We start from the raw sequence: 27775 nt of genomic DNA on the forward strand, positions 1-27775 counted from the left end.
AAGAACTGTACCTGTTCTCTTCCGTTTCCTTACTATGTTCCTCACAGTGGAAACGGACAGGTTAAATCTCTGAGACAACGTTTTGTATCCTTCCCCTGAAAAGCTATGTTGAATTATCTTTGTTTTCAGATCATTTGAGAGTTGTTTTGAGGAGCCCATGATGCCACTCTTCATACGAGAATCAAATAGGAGAACTACTTGCAAGTGGCCACCTTAAATACCTTTTCTCATGATTTGATACACCTGGCTATGAAGTTCAAAGCTCAATGAGGTTACAAAACCAATTTAGTGCTTCAGGGAGTCAGTAAAAAGTAGTTAGGAGTGTTCAAATCAAGAAAATGATAAGGGTACCCATACTTTTGCACCGGTCAAATTTTGTTAAAATGCAGATTGCACATTTTCTGTTAGTACAATAAACCACATTTGAATCCAGAAATATAACTGAGTCCATCAGTTATTAGATATATGAAACTGAAATAGCTGTTGCAAAAACCAAAATTGTTATAAAGAAAAAAGGTTAACATTAATAGGGGTACCCAAACTTTAACATATGACTGTACTTACCCTCTGATGGCCCCCGGAGTCCTCCCGGCTCTCAGCGGTGCTGGCGGCATCTTTCGTTCCCTGGGATGCATTGCGTGAATCACCTGAGATGATGTAGTGGTCTCGCGAGTGTGACGTTACAAAGGTCCTTCGTTCAAAGCATCCCTTGGAACATACCAGGAGCGCAGCTATGGACATCGGGGGCCGTCAGAAGGTGAGATTAACCATATTTTTTATTTTTAACATTCTATCTTTTACTATTGATGCTGCATAGCAGGATCAATAGTAAAACATTGGTCACATTTGTCAAGCATTATGCTTGACAAGTGTGACCAACCTGTCAATCACTTTTCCAAGCAATGCTTCAAATCGCTTAGGAAAGCGCTAGCATTCTGCAAGCTAAAAACCCATGCGAATTTCGAATGTGTTTTACCCGTGGCAGGGAGTTGTGGAAATGCTATGGACAACGTGGGCACTTAGCAGATGGTCATGCATGGTCATAGTCACTGCCAGTTGCATTCCACAGTGGAAAGCATGGCAAATTCAGGCTTCCGATGCAGGAATCGGGAAAGCTCACCACAAGTAGCTGCTGGACCTCGGCGCAATCCTGCCACCTTCAAGACTTATGGGAGGAGTCACATCCCATGGATGTCCTCACATAGTGTCACAGCACTTATATAAGTGACCCTGCATCTCTTCCTCTCCTTCAAAAAGCAACAGTATTCCCAGCAGATGCCTAGGTGTATTGCCAAGTTTTTAGCACTAAGGTTCGGCTATGACTTTAAAGAAGGCTACTACTTGCGATATAACGCAATTTTATTTCAAAGTACAAAATTAAAGGAATAGTATGATTGCATACACTTTTGTATATTTTAAGATGCAAAGGTTAAATAAATATATATATATATATATATATAAAGATTGCATGCATATAATGATTAATAATAATAAATTTTATTTTTATAGCGCCGACATATTCCGCAGCACTTTACATTTCAGAGGGGATTTGTACAGACAATAGACATTACAGCATAGCAATAATCACATACAGTAGATTATAACAAATACCAAGAGGAATGAGGGCCCTGCTCGCAAGCTTACAGTCTATGAGGAAAGAGGTAGACATGAAAGGTGGGTGGTAACAGTTGCCCTGATTGTATGGACCAGCCATAATGTTAAGTGTGTGACAGTACAGACACAGAGGGCTAATGGATGCATACAGCATGTGGGAACATGATGCGGGAAATCTGGTTATGGTAAGACTTTTGGCTGTGCCACACAGGGATAGATTAGGTTAATGTGTTGAGGCGATAGGCCAGTCTGAATAAATGTGTTTTCAGGGCACGCTTAAAATTGTGGGGATTGGGGACTAATCGTATTGACCTGGGAAGTGCATTCCAAAGAATTGGCGCGGCACGTGTAAAGTCTTGGAGACGGGAGTGGGAGGTTCTGACTATTGAGGATACTAACCTCAGGTCATCAGCAGAACGGAGGGCGCGGGTAGGGTGGTATACTGAAACAAGGGAGAAGATGTAGGGTGGTGCTGAGCCATGGAGGGCTTTGTGGGTGAGGGTAATAAGTTTATACTGAATTCTGGAGTGAATGGGTAGCCAGTGTAATGACTGGCACAAGGTAGAGGCATCGGTGTAACGATTGGTGAGGAAAATGATCCTGGCTGCAGCATGCAAGACAGATTGGAGAGGGGAGAGTTTGGTAAGAGGGAGACCGATTAGAAGAGAGTTACAATAGTCGAGGCGAGAATGAATAAGAGAAACAGTAAGAGTTTTTGCAGAGTCAAAAGTAAGAAAAGGTCGAATTCTAGGAATGTTTTTGAGGTGCAGATGACAAGAGCGAGCCAGTGATCGAATGTGGGGGGCAAAGGAAAGCTCGGAATCAAGTATGACCCCAAGACAGCGGGCCTGTTGCTGGGGAGTAATAGTGGAGCCACCCACAGAAATAGCAATGTCGGGTATAGGTACATTAGTAGAGGGAGGAAACAGCAGGAGTTCAGTTTTTGACAGGTTCAGTTTCAGATATAGTGAGGACATGATATTAGACACAGCGTTTAGACAATCGCCGGTGTTTTCTAGAAAGGCTGGCGTGATGTCAGGAGAAGAAGCGTATAATTGGGTGTCATCAGCATAGAGATGGTACTGGAACCCAAATCTACTGATTGTTTGGCCAATAGGGGCAGTGTACAAGGAGAAGAGGAGGGGGCCTAGAACCGATCCTTGGGGGACCCCAACAGTAAGGGGAAGGTGAGAGGAGGAGGAACCGGCAAAAGATACAGTAAAGGAGCGGTCAGAGATAGGAGGAGAACCAGGAGAGAACGGTGTCCTTGAGGCCAATGGAATGGAGCATAGTGAGGAGGAGCTGATGATCCACAGTGTCGAATGCTGCAGAGAGATCCAAGAGAATTAGCATGGAGTAATGACCATTTGATTTAGCTGTTAGCAGATCATTAGAGACTTTAGTGAGGGCAGTTTCAGTGGAGTGTAAAGAGCGGAAACCGGATTGGAGAGGGTCGAGAACAGAGTTTTCTGAGAGATAGCGGATAAGACGGGAGTGGACCAGGCGTTCCAGGAGTTTAGAGATGAAGGGAAGATTAGAGACAGGTCTATAGTTAGCGGCACAGTTTTGGTCGAGGGATGGTTTTTTAAGTAGTGGATGTATGATGGCATGCTTAAATGAGGAGGGAAAAATACCAGAAGAGAGAGAGAGGTTAAATATTTTAGTTAGGTGAGGGGTGACAGCAGGGGAAAGGGACTGGAGGAGATGTGACGGAAATGGGTCACTGGTGCAAGTAGTTGGGCGAGAAGATGCAAGGAGCCTGCTTACTTCTTCTTCTGTGACTGGTTCAAAATCAGAGAGTGAGCTAGATGCAGTGGGGGAGGGAGGACAGTGCATGGTATGAGGTGATTGGGAGATAATTTCCTGTCGAATCTGGTTGATTTTTTCTTTGAAGTAATTGGCCAGATCGTCAGCTCTGAGCTCTGTGGTTGGGGCCTGTACTCTTGGATTGAGTAGAGAATGAAAAGTGTCAAAGAGACGTTTCGGGTTATTGGACAGTGAGGTGATGAGGGTGTTGAAATAGGTTTGTTTGGACAGGTGAAGGGCAGTGTTGTATATTCTAAGCATAAACTTAAAATGGATGAAATCTTCGTGTAGATTGGATTTTCTCCACAGAAGTTCGGCGCACCTGGAGCACCGCTGCAGGAAACGTGTTTGCACCGTGTGCCAGGGTTGTCGCCGTCTGCGTTGTGGTGTTCTATTTATAGGGGGTGCAAATTCATCCAGGGCACTTTGAAGTGTTTCATTGTAATGCTTCAATGCAGAATCAGGACATGAGAGGGAGGAGATAGGGGCCAATGAAGACTGCAAGTTCTTCATAAGTTTCTGGGTGTTAATGGCCTGTATGTTTCTATAAGTCTGGACAGTGGGGGTGACCTGACCAGCCTGGCAGTTCTTTATAGAAAATGAAAGAAGATTGTGGTCAGAGAGCGGGAGAGGGGAGTTTGCAAAATCATCCACTGCACAAAGCCGAGAGAAGACCAAGTCGAGGGAGTTTCCGTCTTCATGCGTTGGAGAATTAGTAAGCTGCGAAAGGCCAAATGAGGAGGTTAGAGATAAAAGGTGAGTAGCAGATGGTGAGAGGGGAAGAGCAATGGGGATGTTGAAATCTCCCATGATGAGGTTAGGGATGTCACAGGAGAGAAAATGTGGAAGCCAAGTGGCAAAATGATCCAGGAACTGATGGGAGGGGCCGGGAGGACGATACACCACCGCTACTCGCATGGAGAGGGGGTGTAGAGTCTGACGGCATGGACCTCAAAAGAAGGGAAGACAAGTGAGGGTACTTGAGGGATAACCTGAAAGGTACATTTTGATGATAGGAGCAGACCAACGCCTCCACCTGCTCTATTGTCTGATCTTGGGGTATGAGAGAAGTGTAGCCCCCCGTAAGAAAGAGCAGCAGCAGCGGTAGTGTCTGACTGCTGGATCCAGGTTTCAGTAAGTGCCAGGAGGTTAAGAGAATTAGAAAGGAAGAAGTCATGGATGAAGGAGAGTTTGTTACACACTGAGCGAGAATTCCAAAGTGCACAATTAAGAGAGACAGATGGCAGGCAGGGAATATTAATCAGATTAGAGGGGTTTCTAAGTGTAGCAGTTGGGGGGTTTGACTTTCTATAACATGGGGGACCAGGGTTGGGAGCAATGTCTCCTGCGACTAGGAGAAGGAGGATAGAAAGAATGAGCAGATGGTTAAGTGATTAGTGAGAGCGTCTCTGATGTTGAATGGTGGGACTGACTGGATCTGTGCAATTTAACAATGTGAAAAGAGCGTGAGTGCTATACATAGGAGAGGAAAGGCGTGAGGGGCCGATATGGATGGAGTGTAGAGAGTTAATGCCAGGGCAGTGGATGTGTGTGAATGCAGCGGCCAGGATTAAAATTACACAAATGCAAATGGTATATATTTGTTGTACTCCAAATGTACAGGGAGTAGATGTATATAAATGTCTTACCTGTCTCCTGCCCTGTCTAACTGCCATGTTATAACTGCCAATAGTACTTTGATACATGTACTTCGATTACATGTGCATAAATGCTCCCCCTAGCTAGGTCTGAATATATAGGAGGTTAAGGCTAAGTTGTTTTTTTTTCGTTTTTTTTTGTTGGCTCTCTCTTCTCGTTAATCAATCACACTAAATTGAGACACCAGGACCCAATAAAATGTTGTGGTCAAATAAACACGTCCAGCACTACATGGATCATAAAGCACTTTGAAAAGTTTCTTGACCTCACAACATAAGGGGACAAGCAGAGTAAGTTGAAAAAACTATATACCAGATATAAGCTTGCAGAGTTGAAAACACAGATAGCATTCAGGATTAACTGCTTGCTGACATTGAATGGAGACACAGGAGTGGATTCAGAGCAGAGATTGGAAAAGCTGGTTACCAGATATAAGCTTGCAGAGTTGAAAACACAGAGATAGCATTCAGGATTAACTGCTTGCTGACATTGAATGGAGACACAGGAGTGGATTCAGAGCAGAGATTGGAAAAGCTGGTTACCAGATATAAGCTTACAGAGTTGAAAACACAGAGATAGCATTCAGGATTAACTGCTTACTGACATTGAATGGAGACACAGGAGTGGATTCAGAGCAGAGATTGGAAAAGCTGGTTACCAGATATAAGCTTGCAGAGTTGAAAACACAGAGATAGCATTCAGGATTAACTGCTTGCTGACATTGAATGGAGACACAGGAGTGGATTCAGAGCAGAGATTGGAAAAGCTGGTTACCAGATATAAGCTTGCAGAGTTGAAAACACAGAGATAGCATTCAGGATTAACTGCTTGCTGACATTGAATGGAGACACAGGAGTGGATTCAGAGCAGAGATTGGAAAAGCTGGTTACCTGTATGAAGAGAATAGAGATGCGTGTCACATTCATCCATGTTATAACTGCCAATAGTACTTTGATACATGTACTTCGATAATGATTATGTATATACTGTATAAAGATTAACTATATACAGTATACTCACATCATCACCAAGAGGCTTTTAAACATCATCCGTCTGGAATATCAGAGAAGCAACACCAAGTCAGAGAACCCCTGAGAAATTCACAATACTGCACGGGCGTCCCCAATTATGTAGGTATCACCACACTGTACACTACAGGTATCCAAGTTTTTGCTTCTGTCTTGCTTCTCTGGTCTAAGGCTGTGTGCACACGTAGACTTTGGTCCTGCGGATTTGTAAATATCCGCAGGTAAAATCTCAGGTCAAAAGACCTGCGGATTAGCCTGCGGTTTAGCCCTGCGGTTTCACACCTCTGCAATGGAGAAGGTGTGAAACCGCAGCGGAATCCACACAAAGAATTGACATGCTGCGGATTTGAACCCGCAGCATCTGCACAGCGTTTTTCAGTTTACCATTGAAAACAACGGTACTGTACAACGCACCTAAATCTGCTGCGGACCCGCAGCTCCTGAAACACTGCGGATCCGCAGCAGAATCTGCACCATGTGCACATAGCCTAATATAGTAATTTACACTTATGTGTAACTCTAGTTTCATTCTGCCCTTCAAGTGGCCAGCGTTCAAGGTGAAACATACCATGGAATCATCAGACAATGGGCCGTAAGGGTCCCGTTACACATAGCGACGCACCAACGATCCCGACAACGCTATGACCTGGCAAGGATCATTGGTGCGTCGCTACATGGTCACTAGTAAGCTACCAAACAGGCCGATCTCAACGACGCAGCAACGATCAGCGATCTGTATAACGACCTCGGTGGTCGTTGGGACCTTGTCCGCACAGCATCTATTGTGACGATTCAGACCTCGAATAGGCGTGCTTCAGCATTACCTTTTCCACGCCCCTCTGCACCGATTGGTGGCCACTGCTGCGCTCTCATTCTCTGATTGGGCGACGTATTTTACAATGCCCCTTCAGCTCCAATTGGTGGCCACTACTGCGACCTTGTCATAAAAGACAGCGTATTAGCACTCCCATCCAATTGCTCCCGAGCGCTGGGGATTGTACTATACGGTATTCCTGCAGCGTTCCCGTGCGAATCACTAGTGCGTTGTACGTGGATTTTACCTGCTTGCTTTGCCTCAGCAACCCTGTCTGAGACGCTACTGCGCTATTTCGTGGATTTTCCAACACTTAATGGATTTTTGCTCCGTCTTGCAAGGTAGGTATTGTTTGGGGTCTCATAATAGGATCTTTGTTGCATTTCTTTTTTTTATAACTCTATTCTACATTTTTTTATGCTTTTACACTTGAAAGCAAATGGGGTGTTGCTTGGCTTCTATGTGTGTACATATGTTTTGGCATGAGCAGCCATTTTACTTTTCCAGAATATCTAATACAGTATATAAAGCTCAATGTGGGTGTGTATATATGTATGTATGTCCGGGACTGGCATCCGCACCGACGCAGCTACAGCCACAAAATTTGGCACAGTCACATGTCTGGACCCCAAGAGCGTCATAGGCTATGTTGTGAGGCGAAATTTTAAACCCGCACGTTCCAATTCACCAAACAATTTTGCCCCTATCTACATAATGGGGAAAAAGTGAAAGGAAAAGTGTTGGAGGCAAATTGATAGCTGCCAGATGTGAACAAGGGGGACTTAAAGAATGAGAGCGATGGCGCCAAAGAGTATATACCGTACAGTTGCTAAGGTGGGGCCCTGACATGGGATACTCACCACACACGGGGATATGAACACACACACAAAATGCGCCACACACTACCACGTGCTTCAACACATATACCACCCTCAGCACACATTTCACCACACATACACCAACCTCGACACATAAAAGTCGCCACTCAAAAACTCGCCACGCTGTCCCAGAACTGTTTAAAAGATGAAAAATGAGCTGTGATTGGTTGCTATCAGCAAGTTTTCTTTGTAGACAGTTGTGGTAACTGAGCCTATTATTATCTTTTCTATGGTGTTATTGTCCTTCTGTAAAGCTGGAAATAACACAATTTATTACCGTGCCAACACAGACCACCCTCTGACACAGACTGCATGGGGAGCCCAGTATCACACAGGATAGGATTAGATACACGGCTCAGCAGTCAGTATCACACAGGATAGGATTAGATACACAGCTCAGCAGTCAGTATCACAGGATAGAAATAGATACATGGCTCAGCAGACAGTATCACACAGGATAGGATTAGATACGCAGCTCAGCACACAGAATAGTATTAGATACACGGCTCAGCAGACAGTATCACAGAATAGGATTAGATACATGGCTCAGCAGTCAGTATCACATAGGATAGGATTAGATGCATGGTTTTTATGTGCAATATAATCATTATAATTTGTTATAACTAACCACAGTTGGTTACTATGCCCAGGCAACACCGGGCTCTTCAGCTAGGTATAATATAAAAGCCACAAGGATTTAGATAAAACCACCTCAGACAGAGGTTAAGTAAACCTTAATGTTTTACAATAACAAACAACAAACATATAGAAACTCAGAACTGTTTGTGAAGTTAATAAACAAGCAGTTCTCAAGATTGTGTCAGTGTGAGCATTGTCTGTCTATCTAAATGTTTGACCAGAAATTCTGCTATGTAATGGTCTGAATGCATTATGTATATTTCAATATGGACTCAAAATAGCCATTTTTATATTTGTAGTACACTAGGTCATCAGTATTGTCAAATTCAACAAGATGGGCACTTTGATTGAAGATGTGGAATGGAGATATAATCTCCAAGTCCAAGCTTTGCTCTATTTCCTTCCAAGGAGAATGTGCTCAGTCCAGCCCTCGACGAATTACTAGAAAAGGCATCAGAAGCAAAAAAAAAAAATTGTTACCTGAACCAAACATTTTCTGGAGAAAGCCTTTTTCGTCCACCACAGAACCAACCTCCTCAATATAAAGGAAAGAGAAAAACGGGACGTTTGTGTTACCCCAAAGGAGGAAGGGGCAGAAACAGTTTTCAAAACCAGCACCAAGATAACCAATGACACCAAAAAAAGACAGAATCTCATTTTTTTTTTTTTTACCCCTTGGCAGATGATTACTTCAAATCAATGGGTTCTAGATTCCTTCAGATTGGATAAAGATCGAATTCTCCTCCTACCCCTGGCAAAGCAAAAAAGTAACTTCTCTTCAATCTCAGAAGCTCCATAGAACTCTGATGTCAGGTCTCAGGGACCTGCAGGTATCAGGGTTGATTTCCCCTGTGCCAGAAATAGAATAGAGAAAACAGAATTAGACTTACCGGTAATTCGGTTACTAGAAACCTTCCACAACAGCATAGGAGGTTGTCTCCACGCCTTAATGGGGGACAGGAAGTACGAGAGGTTAAAAGGTCCCACCCACCTCCCTCTCACCAGTGACATAACTGATTACCATAGCACCGGTTACCTTAGGATTCTCAGAATTTTGTCCAAGAATGCAGGGAGGGAAATAGTGGTGTCGTGGAAGGTTTCTAGAAACCGAATTACCGGTAAGTCTAATTCTATTTTCTCTAGCAACCTTCCACGACAGCATAGGAGGCATAGCAATCTATACTGCACTAGAGGGGACAATGGCCTGAAGAACTTTTCGGCCAAAGACTAGATCCTTGTTGGACACAAGGTCCAACCTGTAGTGTTTAGTGAAAGTATGTAAGGAGGACCAGGTTGCTGCTTTACAAATCTGAAGATGCACCTGCCCTTTCAGACCATGAGGTAGAGGTAGATTGTGTTGAATGTGCTTTGATCCCCGTAGGGGGAGTGATGTTCTGCGCCAGGTATGCTTCGGAGATGGCTTTCTTAATCCAATTGGCAATGGTGTTTTTTGCTACCACCTTTCCCTTGTTTGGACCAGAAATATGGTTGTGGTCAATTCTATAGGGTTTGGTACACTCTAAGTAGTAGAGAATTATGCACCTCACGTCCAGCGTATGAAACACCTTTTCCTTAGGGTTCACTGGGTTTTGACAAAACGAGGGAAGAATTATTTCCTGCGATCTACGGAAATCAGACACAACCTTTGGTAGGAACGATGGATCAAGGGAAAGAACTATGGAATAGTCCCTAACTGTTAGGAAGGGTTCCCTGATTGAGAGCTTGGAGCTCTCCTATTCGCCTTGCCGAGGTCATAGAATCATAGATGAATAGAATAGATGAATCTGATGAATCTTTTGAATAGATGAATCTTTTTATCCACCTGTGGTTGGCCAAGTCACAGTCGAACATGGAACTTAATGCTGATACCTGAACTTTAAGCGTGCTGGGTTTTAGACCTAGCTCATGCCCCCTCTGTAGGAAATCTAGGATACAGGAAATGTTAGGGTTTTCTGGGTCAGGCAAATCTGGCAGACACCATGAGGAAAACTTTTTCCATATTTTGTTATAAAATGGTGACCGGTTTCTGAGATTTCTGGAGGGTTTTTATTACTGCCTCTGATAGCCCCCTGGCCCTCAGGATCTGGGTCTCAGTAACCAGGCCACTAACTTCATTCCCCAGAGGTTTGGGTGATGTAGAGGGCCCTGCAAGAGAAGGTCGTCCTCCAGGGGTAGGTGGAATGGCCCATCTACCTGTAGCTCCATAATTAGTACCAGCTCCTCTTTGGCCATAGCAGGGCTACCAGAATGGTTTGGGTCTGATCCTCCCGGATTTTCCTCATGGTTGCGGCAAGGATTGGAAATGGTGGGAAGGCATAAGCCAGACGAAACCTCCACCTGTGTGCGAAGGCATCTACCCCCAGGGATCTGTCTCTGGGGTTCAGGGAGAAGTAGTCTCTCACTTGGGCATTTTCTCTTGAGGCCAGTAGATCCACCTCTGGAAGACACCACCTGTTGACCAGCCTCTGAAAGATTAAAGATTCTTTGGTTTAGGCTCCACTCTCCAGGCTGGATGCACTTTCTGCTCAAGAAATCTGCTTGAAGATTGGAGGTACCCTTTAGGTGGACTGCCGTTAGAGAACGGAGGTGTCTTTCGGCCCAGCAAAATATTCGACCTGAAAGGCCCTCTAGGCTGCTGAATCTCGTTCCGCCCTAGTGTCTGAGATGGGCCACTGTTGCTATGTTGTCCGAATAGACTCTGATATGATGGCCCTGGACCAGGTGTCTTGCTGCCAGAAGAGCTTCCTCCACGGCTTTCAGCTCCCTGAAGTTTGACGATTTTGCACTCATTTTCTGGCTCCACAACCCCTGGAATGGTTGTCGGGACACCACAGCTCCCCAGCCTTTTTTGCTGGCATCTGATGTTACTGTGACCAGGGGAATCTGGGTCCACTTGATTCCCTTGCACAGATTCTTGTGGTCCATCCACCATACCAGTGAAGCTTTCACCTTTCCTGGGGTCTTGACTCTTCTGTTCAGGCAGGTATGATCTCCGTTCCAGCTCCCCAAGATGTGGGACTGGAGTATTCTGGAGTGGGCCTGCGCCCAAGGCACTGACTGGATGCAGGAGGTCATTGACCCTAGTATAGACATGGCTGATCTGAGGGTTGGGGACCTTTGTTCCCTGAAACTTGAGATCCTTGATATTATGGACCTTTGATGTTCCTCTGGGAGGAAGATCATTTGTTTTCTTGAATCTAGGAGGATACCTAAGAATTTTATCTCCTGGGACGGTTGGATCTGTGACTTTTTTATATTTGGGATCCACCCCAATGATTGAAGAATACTCAGGGTTTGAGTCACCTGGCTTTCCAGGATCTGGTAGGAGGCTCCTATTATCAGCAGGTCGTCCAGGTAGGGCACAATGCATATGCCCTGCCCTCTGATGTGGGACACAGCTTCTGCCATAATCTTGGAAAAATACTTGAGGGGCAGAGGATATCCCAAAGGGAAGCACGTTGTACTGATAGTGCCTGACTTCTGTACCCTAGCGGATCGCAAACCTCAGATACTTCCTGTGAGGATGTATGGGGATGTGAAAATAGGCATCCTTTAAGTCTATGGTTGCCATGAAGTGAGACGGCCCTATCAGAGGAATGGCGGTCTTCACCGACTCCATCTTGAATCTGTGATATACAATGTGCCAATTGAGGCCCTTCAGATTTATTATCCTTGCCTCTCCTGTGGGTTTTCTCACTAGGAACAGTCTGGAATAATGCCCCCCTCCCCGTTCCTCCACAGGGACCGGAGAGATGGCGTTTGATTGAAGCAGGAGCTGGATGCCGGTTTTTAGTGCTGGAGTCTCCTGAGGTGGTAGGGAGGTAACTCTTATACCCTGCGGGGGGAAGGATTTGAGTTCTAGCAGCAGGCCCTCCCTGATCATGTTGAGGACCCAGGGGCTGTTGGAAATCATCTGCCAAGAGTGAATAAACCTCGGAAGCTTTCCCCCCCACCGGGGTCGAGTCATTGTTTTTCTTGTGGCTGTTGCTGCTGCTGCTGGGGGACCAGGATGTTCCTGCCTCTCCCTTTAGCATAACTCCATCTTCCCGTCTTTCCCTTGCCTCTCGGCTGGGATGGCTGATTCTGGGGGGGGGGGGGGCTCGAAAAAGCCGCTTTTTTGTGGTCCTCTGCTCAGGAAGCACCTTCTTCTTATCTGTGGCCTTTTCAAGAATTTAATCTAAGGCTGGGCCAAAGACCTGTTCACCCTTGAAGGGTAAAGAGCAGAGTTTAACCTTGGAAGTCACATCCCCGCTCCACGTTTTAAGCCAAAGGGCCCGTCTTGCGGAATTGGACTGGACCATGGCTCTGGCGGAAGAGCGGATCATCTCCATTGATGCATCGGCCAAGAAGCCTGTAGCTCTCTGTAGTATGGGAAGTGAGTTAAGGAGGTCACCTCTTGAGGTTCCCCGGGAAATATGACTATCTAGTTCCTCTGTCCATTGGAAGAGAGACCTAGAGATACATGTGGACGCCATTCCTGATTTTAGGGAGAAGGCAGAAGTTTCCCAGGCCTTTCTTAGGAGGCTTTCTGCCTTACAGTCCATCGGGTCTCTAAGCTGGGACACATCATCAAATGGAAGGACCGTCTTTTTCACCACTCTTGCCACCTGGACATCAACCTTCGGGATGTCACATTTAAACTCCTCTCCTTCCAAGGGGAATCTATGCCTGAGCTCCGACGGGGCTGACTAGCGCTTCTCTGGGTACTCCCATTCCTGAGAGATCATGTCTACTATGCTCTTATGAACTGGGAAACCTGTTTGTCTGGGTCCCTCAAATCCTCTGAACATGCGGTCCTGTGCTGACTGAGTAACTGGTTCGTCCTCTAGGCCCATGGTGGCCCGCACAGCACTGACCAGCTCTTCCACATATTCCGCAGAAAGGAGGTATCTCCTAGTTTCAGCTTATTTGGAAGTTCCCGGTTCCCAATTCTCGGAGCCTGAATTATATGACCTCTCTGATACGGATTCCGAGTCCTCTATTTGTATTTTTCGTTTTTTTGGGGATGGGGAGCCTACAATCTGAGGAGGAGGTGGTGGTGGTGGGGGAGACAGAGCAGCCAGAGAGGTCTGGACCTGATGAGTAACCAGGCTGCAGATCTCGTCAATTAGTGACGGGTGCTCAGCCCTAACCACCCTATCCGTGCAAGCCTGACACAGTTTTTTCGCCCAATTTGAGGGAAGTTTTGCACTGCATATAGCACGTGTCCGACTTGCTGGTGGTATTGGTGCTTTTGTGGGCAGACTTTTCTCCCTATAAAAAAAGGGGGAGAAGCATTTCTGAGGACCTTTATCCTAGGACCGCACCACTAGGACCCACCCCAGGTAACACTCACTGTGGTTGGGGCAGCGCTGGGCTCTGCAGACGCAGGGCAGGAAGAACCGTCCATGCTGACAGGGGATTTCGTCTTACCTGTCGGCGTCTTCCGGCGGGTTAATAAGGGGTTAACCCCGCCCTCAGCGCAGCTTTTCATTTTTTCCCCCTCCTCCACGAGCAGGCACAGCTGGTGCTGGCGAGCTCCACGCGCCGGCAGCTGAATGGGGGCCGCCATGATAGGAAGTCATCAGACATACCCCGGAAGTGACCGCGCGTGACGTCACTTCCGTGTCACCGCACAGCGCGCAGCAGGATGAGAAGAGACCGGAGAGCTGCGGGAGGCCTCCGGTCGGGGATCACTGGCCCACTTTACTCCCTATGGGAGAGCGCGGGTGGGCCAGTTACGGTCCCGTGTTCTAAGAAGACGGGAGCAGCACGGAGGAGGGGAGGCAGCACCACCGACCACCACTGCCCGGCTTAAGAAATTCCAGGTACGCTGCAGCAGCCGGCCACACAGCATACTGAACCTCTCGATGCCCCATGGGGGACATGAAAGACACTGGTGAGAGGGAGGTGGGTGGGACCTTTTTAACCTCTCATACTTCCTGTCCCCCATTAGGGCATGGAGACAACCTCCTATGCTGTCGTGGAAGGTTGCTAGAGAAAAGTTCATTATTCTTTTCTGTTCCTTATAACTAAACCGAATGCAACTTACAGGATAATTCTAAATCATTTCCTACACGAGATACAAGATGGAATCCATAAACTCTACAATCACCTTAATAGGGAAAAACTTTGTTATGGCAACCACTGATTTGCAAGACTCCTATTACCACAGTCTCATCCATCTAACATATCAGAAATTCCTGAGGTTTGCAGCCATGCAGAGACACCAGACCCTACACTTCCAATTTAACACACTACCATTCGGACTTTCATCAGCACCTCACACATTTATAAACATTATGGCAGAGGTAGTGGTGTTGATCAGAAAACAAAACCTCTGTATCATTCCTTAACACGATTTTCTAATCATGGCTCCCATTGCACCGTTCCTCAGAGAACACCTACAAATAACTCTGAAAATCCTGACCTCTCTAAGATAGCTGATAATTTTTCAGAAATCTGACATGATCCCTTCCCCCCAGGAAAATCTTTTTGGTGGTTCTTTTAGATTCTCAACCGCAAATATCTCTTTACCAGATCACGACCAAATACAGATAAGATCCAAATTCCCCCCTGATGAAGTTTTTTTTTTTTAAAACATCTTTTTTATTGGATTTTTGACAAATACAGCATATTGACCAATGTATACAGTGCCATAGGATAAAGGACACCTTATACAATCTAAGCGTATATATAAGATTAGGTCAATCAGAAACAATATTGCTCAAACAACAATAACTTAACCCCATATGTCCACAAATCTACTCGCTCAAAGTGGCTATACTCTGACCAGCCAATTTCTGTATCTATCCTTTCTGATATATTTACTAAATGACACATTTAACCCAAATTACCACTTAAATCTTCTAACATGTACCAATCTGAGTTAATAAAAGACACCATTATCTCCTGTATTTCTCCAGTAGACAGAAACGATTCCATGAATACTCTCCACTTTTTGAAAAACTTTTCCGTCATTTTATCTTTCTGTCTTTCTGCCTCTTTTTTTTCCAAATTCAAGACAGAAAGCAGCCCTGCCCCTATCTCCTTCATCCCTGGAAGTGTTTTGGCAAGACAATTTTGCAAAATTAAATGTTTTGTTACTAGTGTCACTCTGTGAAACAAATCATGCAATTTTCCACCTCTTGTTTTGCCTGTCGTATAGTGGAACAACCAGCTCAGTGGGTCGATGTCCACCCAAAGCCCACACATCTTAAAATACATGTGTTGAGTAGTGTTGAGCATTCCGATACCGCAAGTATCGGGTATCGGCCGATATTCGCTGTATCGGAATTCCGATACTTAGTTCCGATACTTTTTTCATATCTAATACCGGAATCGGAAGTTCCCATAATGCTAGGAGCCCGCTCGATTTGATTCAGCCAATGGGGATCCTCAGAAGTGTGGGCACATCCTGTTAGGCATGTAGGCATGTTAACTACTGGCATGGCTGTGATTGGCTGCTGAAATGATGTCATGATGCACTATAAAAACCGCAGCAGCCACCATTTCGGGTTCACTCTGCTGTGAATTCAGTTAGGGACAGGCTGCTGTTGAAGACTGTGAGGGACAGTTAGAAATAGCGATCATCAAACATATCTATTGCTCTACCCAGGCTACATAATCCACCACTGTAGCATTTTTTTAGCCCAGCAGCGCTGTTTTAATAGCTGTCTGCAAGGGCTGTGTGAGTGCAGACCCACGCTGTGTAGTGTGTCCTGCAGGCACGTCTGCTTGTAGGCCGCCCAGCGTGTGTCTCTGCCTCATACACATTTTTCTTTTATTGCTGCTTTTTTTTTCTCCTGTATAGTGTGCTTCCATATGTATCCATATACGTTGGTTGCAAACACTAAAGGAGTGGACAGCGGAGCCTTTCAGCAGCCTTTCAGTGCTATAGCCCATTTCTCTGCACTGTTTTTGGCTGTCTGATAGGTCTCTGTGTGTGAGTGCAGCTCACGTTGCAGTGTGTTCTACAGCCACCGCTGGTTGTAGTCTGCTCAGCGTGCGTCACTGCCTCATACATAGTCCTTTTTTTGCAGCTAATTTGTCCAGATTTTTGCTCCTATATTAGTGTGCTTCCATCCGCATCCATTGTCATTGGTTGGTTGCAAACACTATATAGGATTAGATAGAGGAGCCTTTTTGCTGGCTTGTGCCCTTCAGGGCCAGCCAGACTAGTATCACCCTATTTTTTGGAGCCTCATCAATTGCATTGTAGGTTAGCTTCGTGCATTGTAATCGCTCCAAAAAGTTTGTGATACTATAGCTTTCAAACTTTGGTCACATCCTTTTATTTCCCCCCCCCCAAAAAAAAAAGGAAATAAAGTTCACCAAACACTCCACTTTAGAGTTGTGTAGGCCATATTAGATTATATTAAAGTGTAGTACACACACTCTTAGCCAAATTAGTGTTTCTTATACTGGTTAGCAGGTGTTCAGGAATAAGAACACTAAGCCCCCCCTTTTTTACTTTTCTGCCTATCTTTATCAGTCTACCAAGATGAAGAAGGCAGGGAGTAAGGCACATGGTCGTGGCCGTGGAGTTTCAGCAGGGAGAGGACTGGGGGATTCAGCAGGGAGAGGACGTGGGGATTCGGTGTCTGCTGCGGCCACCAGTGACCCGGCATCCCCCACTTTTACCAGGCAACAGTCCTTCATGCGCAGCTTTGTAGGACCTCGCCGTACCCCACTGCTGCATGACGAACAAATTGAAGCCGTTGTCGGATGAATGGCAGCTAACGCATCCACTTCAATGACTTCCGCATCCTCCCAGGGCCAGAGCACTGAAGAGCAACCATCTGTCTCTTCACACCTGCCAAATTGCCCAGGCAGTCTGGGAGCCCTGGACAGGAGCCATCTCAATCTTTACTTCTGTTCTCAGAATCTGTTGGCTTGGAAAGAGGTGGCCAGCCAAGCAGCATTCTAGAGCTTGAAGAAGAGGGAGTATGTAGTGATGCGCAACTGCTCTGTCCCTCTGAATCTGAAGAGGCGGGTGGGCCAGTGCCTATTGTCAGCACACCTCAGTGCTCATCTGATGATGATGAGACTCAGTTGCCAATTTCTGGTGCGTACGGTGCTGGCGAGACAACCCAGGACCAGCCGCTGCTTGAAGAGGGGAGTGGAGATGATGAGGTCCTTGACCCATCATGGCGTCAGGAACAGGATGGTGGTGGGAGCAGCTCTGAGGAAGAGATTCCCCGAACGGCCAAAAGAGGAGGGAGAGGGCGGGGGCAGACTTGGTTGCCTGTAGCCTCCACTTTGGCACCCGTCAGGAGCAATCCTCTTCCAAAACAGAAAACGGGCGCTCCCAGGACTTGCAGTGTGTGGTCTTTTTTTGACAGTTGCAGATGACATTTGCTTTGTCAAATGCAAGCTGTGTCATCAGAAAGTTAAACGACGGAAAAATGTGAGCAACCTCAATACCACAAATATGTGGAAACATGTGCGTACCAAGCACGAGGTGGAGTTACACAGACACACTGAAGATGTAGACCAACCTTCAGCAGCACCTACCACCTCTTCAGCTCGTGTTGGGGCCTCTTCCTCCAGCTCACACACAGCTGGTTCGGCTTCCTCACTGGAACGCCATTGAAGAACCTCTGCCACTGTTGTCCAGAGACCCAGTGAAATTCCACCCACTGAACCACGTTCTCAGTCATCAGCACACTCCCAGGCCACTCACCAGCAATCGGTAGCACAGGCATGGGATAAAAAGCGGCCATACTCGGCAAACCATCCCCGAGCACTGGCTCTGAATGCCGACATTGCCAAACTACTGGCCCTTGAGATGCTGTCATTCAGGCTGGTGGAGACTGACACCTTCCGGAACTTGATGTCATTGGCAGTTCCACAATACAATGTGCCCAGCCGCTTTTATTTCAGCAGGCAAGCCGTCCCTGCCCTGCAAAAGCATGTAGAGGGAAAAATTAAAAATGCGCTAGTAAATGCCGTCAGTAGCAAGGTCCACCTGACCACCGATGCGTGGACCTGTAGCCATGGACAGGGACGATACCTTTCCCTCACTGCCCATTGGGTCAATGTTGTGGAGTCGGGTACAGATCTGGAGAGTGGCTCTGTACGTATTCTGCCAACTCCAAGGATTGCGGGAATGCAGTCTGTACATATTGAGTCCTCCTCCTACTCTAGTTCCTTGGAATCAGCACTGCATGAGCCTGTTAGGCCAGATATGACCACAGGTGTGGCCAAACGTCAACAGGCCGTCCTTAAATTAATTTCTTTGGGGAATCGGAGCCACACAGCACAGGAGCTCTGGAATGCCATCAAGCAGGAGAGCGATGTGTGGTTTGTGCCAGCGAATCTGCAGCCAGGTTTGGTAGTGAGTGATAATGGTCGAAATCTAGTGGCAGCTCTGGGCCTAGGCAACCTCACTCACATACCATGTCTGGCACACGTGCTCAATTTGGTCATTCAGAGCTTTCTGAGGGACTATCCGGATCTTGATGCACTGCTGCACAAGGTTCGCCTAGAGTGTGCTCACAGGCGGCGTTCCAGCATGGCAAGATTGCGCATTGCATCTCTGCAACGCCGATTCCGCCTGCCAGAACATCGCATCATATGTGACCTCCCCACCAGGTGGAATTCAACATTACATATGTTGGAGTGGTTGTGTGAGCAGCAGGCAGCAGTAATGGAGTACCAGCTGCATCAGGCACAAACAAGTCGCACTGTGCGCCGGACACACTTCACCACCACTGAGTGGGCCACTATGAGGGACATCTGCCAAGTTTTGCGTACCTTCGATGACTCCACGCGGATGGCCAGTGCAGATGATGCACTAGTCAGCATGACTGTCCCCCTTATCTGTCTGCTTCAAAAAACCTTTGAAGCGCGGTCATGAGCCTGCAGCAGCGCACCACTCTTGCCTGATCCAGCAGCAACCCTGGGATTCCGCTTCACCGCAGCCACCACCAGGGCAGGCAGACCAGGCAGCTGCCTGGGGTCCCCGCTCCCCCTGGGGCCCCCAGCTAGCAGCACATCATGCAGCCACTATGGGGCCCCATGAGGCGGGGGGCCCGCCTACCCCTAATGCCGACTCCCCCAGCCGCATTGAACTATACTGGCGTCTGCCGGTACAGTTCAAAGCATAGATGGAGGAGACAGTGTCAGCTGGCGCTTTTTCTCCCATCATTCCGCACTCTGCCTCTGACACGGCAGGTGCGCGATGACGTGTGCCAGGCAGCACAGCCGCTGAGACAGGAGTCGGGAGCAGCGCGGTCATGAGAGGTGAGGAGTGTGTTGTGTTTTTTTTAAATATAACAATGAGTAGTGGACTGTGGGGCCATTCTGGGGGGGGAGCTGTGGGCTGTGCTATATACCATGTGGGCTGTGCTATATACCATGTGGGCTGTGCTATATACTATATGTGGGCTGTGCTATATACTATATGTGGGCTGTGCTATATGCTATGTGGGCTGTGCTATATGCTATGTGGGCTGTGCTATATACTATGTGGGCTGTGCTATATACTATGTGGGCTGTGCTATATGCTATGTGGGCTGTGCTATATACTATGTGGGCTGTGGGGCTATGTTATATACTATGAGGCTGTGTTATATACTATTGGGGGGTATATTATATTCTGGGGGGAGGCTGTGTTATATACTATGGAGGGTATATTGTATTCTATGGGGGGAGGCTGTGTTATATACTATGGGGGGGCTACATTATATTCTATGGGGAGGTGGGCTGTATTATATTCTATGGGCGGCTACATTATATTCTATGGGGGGCTCTATTAGATTTTATGAGGGAGGATTGCATCATACCCTTTGATGGGGCTACATTATATTCTATGGGGAGGTGAGCTGTATTTTATTCGGGGCTACATTATATTCTATGGGGGGCTGTATTATCGAATATATAAAGCTTAAGTGTGTGTTTGTGTGTGTATGTATGTATGTATGTATATGTGTGTGTGTGTATGCCTATCCCGGACATCCGCACCGTCGCAGCTACAGCCACAAAATTTGGCACAGTTACACGTCTGGACCCCAAGAGCGTCCTAAGCTATGTTGTGAGGTGAAATTTTAACCCCGCGCGTTCCAATTCACCCAACAATTTTGCCCCTGTCTACATACTGGGGGAAAAGTGTGTGCGCGTCAAGCCCCGCCCCTCATTATGATGTCATAATGCCCCCATCTACATACTGGGGAAAAAGTGTGTGCGCGTCAAGCCCCGCCCCTCGTTATGATGTCATAATGGTTGCCATGGCGACGCTGATGTCATCATTGGTTGCAAGCCCCGCCGCTCATTATGATGTCATAGTGGTTGACCATGGGATGGAGGATATGTGATGGGTATATGGGCACTGGACTATGGGATGGAGGATATGTATGACGGGTATATGGGCACTGGACTATGGGATGGAGGATATGTATGATGGGTATATGGGCACGGGATTATGGGATGGAGGATATATATGATGGGTATATGGGCATGGGACTATGAGATGAAGGATGTGTGATGGGTATTTGGGCACTCGACTATGGGATGGCGAATATGTATGATGGGTATATGGGCATGGGACTATGGGATCAAGAATATGTATGATGGGTATATGGGCATGGGACTATGGGATGGCGAATATGTATGATGGGTATATGGGCACGGGACTATGGGATGGAGGATATGTATGATGGGTATATGGGCAGGGGCCTAGGGGATGGTGGATATGTATGATGGGTATATGGGCACGGGACTATGGGATGGAGGATATGTATGATGGGCATATGAGCACGGGACTATGGGATGGAGGATATGTATGATGGGTATATGGGCATGGGACTATGGGATGGCGGATATGTATGATGGGTATATGGGCACGGGACTATGGGATGGCGAATATGTATGATGGGTATATGGGCACGGGACTATGGGATGGCGAATATGTATGATGGGTATATGGGCACGGGACTATGGGATGGAGGATATGTATGATGGGCATATGAGCACGGGACTATGGGATGGAGGATATGTATGATGGGTATATGGGCATGGGACTATGGGATGGCGGATATGTATGATGGGTATATGGGCACGGGACTATGGGATGAAGAATATGTATGATGGGTATATGGGCACGGGACTATGGGATGGAGGATAATTATAATTTGTTATAACTAACCACAGTTAGTTACTATGCCCGGGCAGCGCCAGGCTCTTCTGCTAGTATTTATTATATTCTGTGAAGGGTGATTGCATCATACTCTATGAAGGGGCTACAGTATACTATATGAGGGGGGGCTGCATTATATTCCATGGGGACTTACATTATACTTTGTGAGGTGGCTGCATTATACTTTATCGAGGACTATGGGGAATACATTATACTATATGAAGAACTATGGGGTGCATTATACTATGGGAAGTGAATTGTACTGCATGGATGACTATGGCGGTGCATTATACTATACGGAGCACTATGAGGAGTGTATTATACTATGTGGAGGACTGAGCAGTGTATTTTAATATATGGAGGACTGAGGAGTGTATTTTAATATATGGAGGACTATAGGGAGTGTATTATACTATATGGAGGACTATGGGGCATATTATATTATATGGAGGACTATGGGGTGTGCATTTTACAATATGGAGGACTGTGGTGCACTTTATAATATATGGAGGACTATGGGGTGTATTATACTAATCAAGCAAAATGCTTACCTATTCATCGAGTGATTGGATTGTTTATGCTGGAACAAAAATCATTGTTCTCAGCAGCACATCGGCGGTGTAAACTGTAGATGTGCTGCTGATAACATGATTTTGTATGGAGACAGATTGATCTAATAGTGATTGTTCTGACCCCATCATTCTTTCTCAGACGGTGTAAAGAGGCCGTGAAACAAGCGTTGAACGATTTCAATATTGTCGATCACACTCATTTAGCGTCCTGAACTCAGCGCATGTAACTGCAACCGAAATGCTTCTGTGTGATGTGCAATATGTTAGCATTTGGGGCCCCATTTTAAACTTTGCCTAGGGTCCTACTTTGCCTAAAACCAGCGCTGGCCACCACCCCCAGTAAGCAATAAGACACATAGATTATAAGAGGTACCGCCATTTTATTAAAAAAGTTTTTTTCCTACTTTTCTCCTCAAAATTTGGGGTGTGTCTTAGAATCTGGTGCATCTTATAATCTGCAAAATATGGTATCATTCCCAGTTTGCAGTACATTATTTGGTAATGAAAAAAAAATGGAAATGAAAATTTCAAGTGAGGAGAAAATGTGTTTTTTTTGTGCAGTAAATATGACTGGGCAAAAATAATTCTCCAAGTTGGTACAATTATGGCCATACTAAACTTAAGGGCTTTTTGTAAAGATATAGCTTCTTGGCTAAAAAGAAAACATAGCTTTGTAGAAACCTGATTTAAACAAGCCATTTTTTTCATAATCATTCTCTTTAAAGAGAACCTATCATTTACCATAAACTATTTTAATTTCTTACCTGGTGTATACATCACTGTTCTCCAGCATCTGGCGTTTTTCATTTGTTAATGCATCTCTCCACTCCTGAGCCTCCTCTGCTCCCTAAAATCGGACTTGTAAGTGCAACCTGGGACGATCCTCGTGAGAGGAGATTTGAACCACACCCACTTGCATAATATGACTATTTAGTTATAGACACAGAAGACAGGACCACATCTCATGGATGGAGAACATGAACAAAAGAAAAAAAATTCTGCATTTGCACTAGAAAAGCTATTTTCGGGAGTCTTTAACTAGTCCTTCTCACCTTCTATTTCAGAATGCTCCTTGCTGCCCTCCAATACAACATGGTCTGGGGGGCAACTGCTGGATGTTGCGATGACATCTTGTCAGTCCTACACACTGACGTGACCTAATGTAATAGGAAGCTACGTCATTGCTTCAAATAGAAATGCGTGAAAGACCCTAGAAACATTGTCCAGGCCTAAGATTTCAGCCAGTAATATATATACACACATATACACTCCTATACACACCTATACACTCCTATACACACCTATACACTCCTATACACACCTATACATATCTATAAACACACATACACTCATATACACTCATCTACACACCTATACACTCATACAGCTTTTTCCGGCTCCTGATTGTCCATGTAATTGCATTTGCTTTCTGTGGTATGTTCTGCTTACCCATCATTTGGTATCCATAATGTATTCCATTCCTCTTGTCTTTTCCATGCATATCTCCGAGTGGTCAGTGAAACCCCTCTCCCCCTTTTTATGACCTTGCTTAACGATGAACATGTGGTCTGACCAAACACGCCCATATCCCCTCACAGCTGTGAGCCCTTAGGTGCACATATATTCAAAGGCATGAGTCTGACCAGACGTGGTCTGCCATCTTTCAAATTCCATCTTTCAAACTACAGATTTCTAATTACACTACTCTAAAAAGATTACAATTGGCTGGAATTGAGATCGGATGCCATATCTTGTTTGGAAAGCCCCTGATGTACCTAAACAGTGGAAACCCCCAATTATAACTCCAACCCTAACCCTAATCCCAGCCCTAACCGTAACCCTAACCACAAACCTAACCCTAACACACCCCTAATCCTAATCCCTAACCCTAATTTCAACCCTAATCACAACCCTAATCCAAACCCTAATCCAAACCCTAACCCCAACTCTAGCTCCAACCCTAACCCTAACTTTAGCCCCAAACCTAACCCAAATGGGAAAATGGAAATAAATATTTTTTTTTATTTTATTATTTTTCCGTGATAAAAGGGGGTTTGATTTGCTATTTATAGCGGGTTTTTATGTTTGGCATCTGTCACATGCTAAAAGATGCTTTTTATTGGAAAAAATAGTTTTCGCATTACCATATTTTGAGAGCTATAATTTTTCCTTATTTTGGCCCACAGAGTCATGTGAGGTCTTGTTTTTTGCAGGGCAAGTTGACGTTTTAATTGGTACAATTTTCGGGCACGTGACTTTTTTGATCACTTTTTATTCCAATTTTAGGGAGACAGAATGAACCTAAACGAGCAACTCATGAATTTCTTGTTGGGGGGGCATTTATACCGTTCTGCGTGTGGTAAAATTGATAAAGCGTTTTTATTCTTCAGGTCAGTGCGATTACAGCTATACCTCATTTATATTTTTTTTATGTTTTGGCGTTTATATACAATAAAAACTATTTTAGATAAAAAAAATAATTATTTTTCCATCGCTTTATTCTGAGAGCTATAACTTTTTTATTTTTCCAGTGATGGAACTGTGTGGTGGCTTGTTTTTTGCGGGACAAGATGACGTTTTTAGTGGTACCATGATTATTTATAGCCGTCTTTTTGATCACGTGTTATTCCACTTTTTGTTTGGCGGTATGATGAAAAAGCATTGTTTTTTGTCTTTTTTTTATGGGGTTCACTAAAGGGGTTAATTAGTGGGACAGTTTTGTAGGGCGGATCATTATGGATGCGGGGATACCAAATATGTGTACTTTTATTGTTCAGATTTTTTTTATTCAAATATTTATTTATAGAATAAATATTGATTTTTTTTTTTTAATTATTAATTTTAATTATTTTTTTAAATATTTTTACAATTATTTAAAAAAATCTTTTATATTTAATTCTTACTTTTACACCAGCTGCTCGCTTCTATAGCATGCAGATCTGCATGCTATAGAAGCTGTAATCGCTGCAGGGATTTTACACTAACCTGAGAGACTTCACTGCGTATGTCAGGAAGTCTCTCAGGTCTGGAGACCCAGATGTCATCATGACGACATCGGGTCTCCATGACAGCGATTGGGACCCTGTGTCATGCTGCAGGATCTCTGGTCCAAAGGCAGAGGGGTTGTCAGAGCTGAAAGCCCATCTGCCTGTTTCCGGAATGCTGCGATCATGTTTGATCGCAGTGTTACGGGGTTAAAGAGCCGGGAGTGGTCCGTGACCGCTCCTGGCGCTTAGTGCTGGGTGTCAGCTTTGATAATCAGCTGACACCCGGCCGCGTTGACCTGCGACTGATAGGTATGACGTACTATCCTGTCCATGGTCATACGCGCCCGGGTCACCTGGACAGGATAGTAAGTCAAATCTCAGAAAGGGGTTAAAAGTGAAAGCTGAGCTGTGATTGGTTGCTATGAGCAACAGTTTTCCCACTCCACAACACTTCAGCACACACTGACCGGGTGGGAGAAATCTAGCATCCCCGGGAACATAAGCTCCCAGCCATTCTCTGCCCCCCCAGAAAGGAGCAAAGAGCACATGACAGAAATGAATCACCCCTCCTCTATTACTGCCGTGCTCTATTGGTACGAGCGTAGAAAATCGCATCTTCAGCGGCCACACATAGAGCCGCACTGCCAGGTTACATAACGGCACATCTCCAGGAACTCCCTACTCAGTGCCAGTAGTCTATACATTATACAGGTGATACTGCAAATACTGTATACATGATAAATAGGTGTTACTGCTGTGTATATATGTAAGAAGATGAGCCACAATAGAGTCGGCGATTCTATATGCTTTTTAGGGCCGGAACTAACGGAACTGTCACCACTGTTGCCGGGGGGGGCGATTGGTCTGGGTGGAACGGACCTGAGCACCTGACCGAAGGGGGCGTGGGGGAGATAAAAGGACTGAGCATGGGAAAACAAGAGATTTGGCAGGAAGGTGACAATGGAGAAGGGTGAAGGTTAACTCCCTCCCCACTACTCCGATGACGAACCCCACATACGCCAATACCTTGCAGAAAGACTCAGTCTCTCAGGACGTACTTACTTCACTGACCCCAGGTGTTCCCGCATCGGTCCGATATACATCATGCATTGGAAAAGACAATCTTAATCCTTCCGATCTTAGCTGGCCCATGAGAGGTTCGTACATCCCGCGGCCTGTCAACCTGTGTGCTCCCCGTGTACTGCGACACTCCAGAGCAACCAACAAAAGGGACTGTTTCCAAGGCAAGCAAGCTCGGATACCTCGGCACGGTCAGGAGACAGTGCATTTCGTTCCTGCGCAGCAGAGCCAGAGACTTTGTCCATGGATTGCGACGCCTGCGGGAGCTATTCCAACCTCTCCCCAACAAGAACTTCAACCGATAAGTTGCCTCTCTCATACACCCCTTTTTCCTCCGAATATTGCGTTTTTGTGCAAATTCTGTTGTGCTTCGTGTTCCTGTGCATTACGTTGTTGTTTTCATCTCCCTGCGCAGAGTATTCCTTGTACGCAATTAACCTGTTTAAAGTAAACACTGTTAACCCCTTCTCTGCCTCCTGCTCTTCACTGCATTCAACAAACCTCAATTCCAGTTCCATTACATATATACATACATATATACACAGCAGTATCACCTATATATAATGAGTATACATCTGTAGCAATACATAGATATATACACAGCAGTATCGCCTATATATAATGAGTATACATCTGTAGCAGTATTGTCTATATAATGTACTGTATATAGACTGCTGGCTGCTACTGCTGTATATAATCACAGTATCACCTATATAATGTACTAGCTGAAGAGCCCAGCGTTGCCTGGGCATAGTAAACAACTGTGGTTAGTTATAACAAATAATAATGATTATATTGCTCATAAAAACCGTGCATCTAATCCTATCCTGTGTGATACTGACTGCTGAGCCATGTATCTAATCCCATTCTGTGTGATACTGTCTGCTGAGCTGCGTATCTAATCCTATCCTATATGATACTGTCTGCTGAGCCGTGTATCTATTCCTGTCCTGTGTGATACTGACTGATGAGCTGTGTATCTAATCCTATCCTGTGTGATACTGACTGCTGAGCTGTGTATCTAATCCTATCCTGTGATACAGTCTGCTCAGCTGTGTATCTAACCCTATCCTGTGTGATACTGACTGCTGAGCCGTGTCTACTCCTCTCCTGTGTGATACTGTCTGCTGAGCTATGTATCTAATCCTATCCTGTGTGATACTGCCTGCTGAGCTGTGTATCTAATCCTATCCTGTGTGATACTGACTGCTGAGCTGTGTATCTAATCCTGTCCTGTGTGATACTGACTGCTGAGCTGTGTATCTAATCCTATCCTGTGTGATACTGTCTGCTGAGCTATGTATCTAATCCTATCCTGTGTGATACTGAATGCTGAGCTGTGTATCTAATCTTATCCTGTGTGATACAGTCTGCTTAGCTGTGTATCTAACCCTATCCTGTGTGATACTGACTGCTGAGCCGTGTGTCTTATCCTCTCCTGTGTGATAATGACTGCTGAACCATGTATCTAATCCTATCTTGTGTGATACTGGGCTCCCCCTGCAGTCTGTGTCAGAGGATGGTCTGTGTTGGCACGGTAATAAATTGTGTTATTTCCAGCTTTACAGAAGGACGATAACA

The 27775-nt window shown here is 45.5% G+C and overlaps 1 protein-coding gene across 7 annotated transcripts in view; it reads left to right on the forward strand.

Annotated features, from left to right (window-relative positions):
- The window catches only part of LOC141100201 (oocyte zinc finger protein XlCOF8.4-like), a 149070-nt gene that overhangs the window by 98707 nt on the left and 22588 nt on the right, over window positions 1–27775 (forward strand). Inside the window, exon 8 of one of the 7 annotated variants that reach the window (XM_073588535.1) lies at window positions 8738–9051. The exons of the other annotated variants lie outside the window; for them this stretch is intronic. The gene's annotated coding sequence lies outside the window, so the exon portion shown is untranslated. Of the gene's footprint in view, window positions 1–8737; window positions 9052–27775 lie in introns of those variants that run through there. 7 annotated transcript variants of the gene reach the window in all.

Source organism: Dendrobates tinctorius, unplaced genomic scaffold (genome assembly GCF_039654945.1).
Source record: "Dendrobates tinctorius isolate UK_male_01 unplaced genomic scaffold, ASM3965494v1 ptg000103l, whole genome shotgun sequence".
Classification (NCBI taxonomy): Eukaryota; Metazoa; Chordata; class Amphibia; order Anura; family Dendrobatidae; genus Dendrobates; species Dendrobates tinctorius.